This window comes from Triticum aestivum, chromosome 7D (genome assembly GCF_018294505.1).
Source record: "Triticum aestivum cultivar Chinese Spring chromosome 7D, IWGSC CS RefSeq v2.1, whole genome shotgun sequence".
Classification (NCBI taxonomy): Eukaryota; Viridiplantae; Streptophyta; class Magnoliopsida; order Poales; family Poaceae; genus Triticum; species Triticum aestivum.
In genome coordinates this window covers 485,910,364-485,913,745 of record NC_057814.1, presented here as the reverse complement: position 1 = coordinate 485,913,745, position 3,382 = coordinate 485,910,364, and positions in this window count along the sequence as shown.

The following is a 3,382-nucleotide window of genomic DNA, read 5'->3' as shown; positions in this document are numbered from 1 at the left end:
CCACGGCCACACGCAAGGAAATGCCTCCTTATTACGCGCAAAATAATGATTCCTCCACCTGACATCAGGGACCCACCGAAAGGGCCTCTGTATTTCACGAAAAAAAACGTTACCGCCGCTGACAGCTCGGACCCACCAGCTATATCTTCGCACGCAAGGAAGTGCCTCCTTATTACGCACAAAAAAATGAATACTCCCCCTGTTAGCTGGGACCTAGTATAGTGGCAGGCTGACTTGTGGGCCTACTAAGTTGACGGGGACGGAGGGCTTTGTCAACTTACTCAATCTGCACGATTCTAGCTCCAGTGACCGTACGATGTCCATCCAACGGACGTAGTGCTTCTTCAACCTCTGGTCTTCTTGCTCCAGCCACCCAAACCAGCGCCGGTCGTGCCTCGTGCTCCTGCCTCCCGTGGCCGGCTGCAATGCGGCGGAGGCCTCACCGCCCCCTACTACTCCCACTGCTGGCCAGGCCATCCCTCTACTCACCGACACCCCCTATTATTTTGCGGCGATGGCAGCCTCACACCGCAGCGAACCAGTGAACCCTCGTACTCCTCTACGCGTGGGCATCCACTGCCGCGTCTTCCCCGGCTCCGCGTCGTCCCCTTCCTAGGCCTCGCCGTCGTCCACCGCCCTGGTGCTCTCAGCGCGGCATGGTCAACGTGGTCAAGGAACGGCTTCCATCGGACGTGGACTGTACGTGGAGAGGCTGAGAGCTGGGTCCACGGCCCCAGCAAGGAAGTGCCTCCTTATTACGTGCAAAATAATTATTCCGCCATTTGACAGCGGGGACCCACCGGACGGGCCACCGTATTTCACGAAAAAAACGTTTGCCCCTGACTGCTGGGACCCACCAGCTACATCTTCGCACGCAAGGAAGTGCGTCCGGGCAAAAAATGTTGGGTAACGTAGCAGAAATTCAAAATTTTCTACGCATCACCAAGATCAATCTATGGAGTACTCTAGCAACGAGGGGAAGGGGAGTGCGTCTACATACCCTTGTAGATCGCGAGCGGAAGCGTTCAAGAGAACGGGGTTGATGGAGTCGTACTCGTCGTGATCCAAATCACCGATGATCCTAGCGCCGAACGGACGGCACCTCCGCGTTCAACACACGTACGGAGCAGCGACGTCTCCTCCTTCTTGATCCAGCAAGGGGGGAGGAGAGGTTGATGGAGATCCAGCAGCACGACGGCGTGGTGGTGGAAGTAGCGGGACTCCAACAGGGCTTCGCCAAGCGCTGCGGGAGGAGGGAGATGTGTCCCGGGAGGGAGAGGGAGGCGCCAGGGCTTAGGTATTGCTGCCCTCCCTTCCCCCCACTATATATAGGGCCAAGGGAGAGGGGGGCGCAGCCTTGGCCCTTCCTCCAAGGAAGGGTGCGGCCAGGGAGGAGTCCTTCCCCCCCAAGGCACCTCGGAGGTGCCTTCCCCCTTTAGGACTCTCCCTTTTCCTTATCTCTTGGCGCATGGGCCTCTTGGGGCTGGTGCCCTTGGCCCATATAGGCCAAGGCGCACCCCCTACAGACCATGTGGACCCCTGGGGCTGGTGGACCCCCTTGGTGGACCCCCAGACCCCTTTCGGCACTCCCGGTACAATACCGATAAAGTGCAAAACTTTTCCGGCGACCAAAATAAGACTTCCCATATATAAATCTTTACCTCCGGACCATTCCGGAACTCCTCGTGACGTCCGGGATCTCATACAGGACTCCGAACAACTTTCGGGTTACCGCATGCTAATATCTCTATAACCCTAGCGTCACCGAACCATAAGTGTGTAGACCCTACGGGTTCGGGAGACACGCAGACATGACCGAGACGACTCTCCGGTCAATAACCAATAGCGGGATCTGGATACCCATGTTGGCTCCCACATGCTCCTCGATGATCTCATCGGATGAACCACGATGTTGAGGATTCAATCAATCCCGTATACAATTCCCTTTGTCTATCGGTATGTTACTTGCCCGAGATTCGATCGTCGGTATCCCGATACCTTGTTCAATCTCGTTACCGGCAAGTCTCTTTACTCGTTCCGTAACACATCATCCCGTGATCAACTCCTTGGTCACATTGTGCACATTATGATGATGTCCTACCGAGTGGGCCCAGAGATACCTCTCCGTCACACGGAGTGACAAATCCCAGTCTTGATCCGTGCCAACCCAACAGACACTTTCGGAGATACCTGTAGTGTACCTTTATAGTCACCCAGTTACGTTGTGACGTTTGGCACACCCAAAACACTCCTACGGTATCCGGGAGTTGCACGATCTCATGGTCTAAGGAAAAGACACTTGACATTGGAAAAGCTCTAGCAAACGAACTACACGATCTTTGAGCTATGCTTAGGATTGGGTCTTGTCCATCACATCATTCTCCTAATGATGTGATCCCGTTATCAATGACATCCAATGTCCATGGTCAGGAAACCGTAACCATCTATTGATCAACGAGCTAGTCAACTAGAGGCTTACTAGGGACATGGTGTTGTCTATGTATCCACACATGTATCTGAGTTTCCTATCAATACAATTCTAGCATGGACAATAAACGATTATCATGAACAAGGAAATATAATAATAACCTATTTATTATTGCCTCTAGGGCATATTTCCAACAAAAAAACGATTCGCCCCCCTGACTGCTAGGACCCACCAGCTACATATTCGCAGGCAAGGAAGTGCCGGACAGTCGGGACCCACCTGGTCGAAGCGTACGTAGCGTTGTCATTCTGGTCGCGAACGTGTACGTACATATATACTGGTGGATGTAGAGGCGCGCACGTGTCGTAGTAGAGGCGCGTACGCGTCGCAGTAGAGGCGTGCACGTAGCATGTACACGTACGTACAGCGGCCAGGGTGCAAGAAAGAAAATACGGCCACGTATGTGTACATACGGGCGGGGTCTCGAACGCCTACTCGCACATACGTACGGCCAGGGCTCGTGTACATGGCTGGGTCGGAACGGACAAACAGCGTCGTCTTCGTGTTCATGGGGAGGCAACGGAATGCGTCGTGTTCATGGGGAGGCAACAGAATGCGTCATGTTCATCGGGAGGCAACGGAACGCGTGGGAGCCAACCGGCTGGGTCGGAACGGAATGCGTGGTCGTGTTCATCGGGAGGGCTTGGACAGAACAGGCGATGGAAACGAGGCCTGGCGTACCGCACAACGGAGGAAACGGACCTCCTACGTTCGGAACGGGGTCCTGTTGATCGGGAGGGGTGTGGCGTACCGCAAAACGGAGGAAACGGACCTCCTACGGTCAAAACGGGGGTCCTGTTGATCGGGAGGGGTGTGGCGTACCGCAAAACGGACGAAACGGGCCTCCTACGGTCGAAACGGGGGTCCTGTTGATCGGGAGGGGTGTGGCGTACC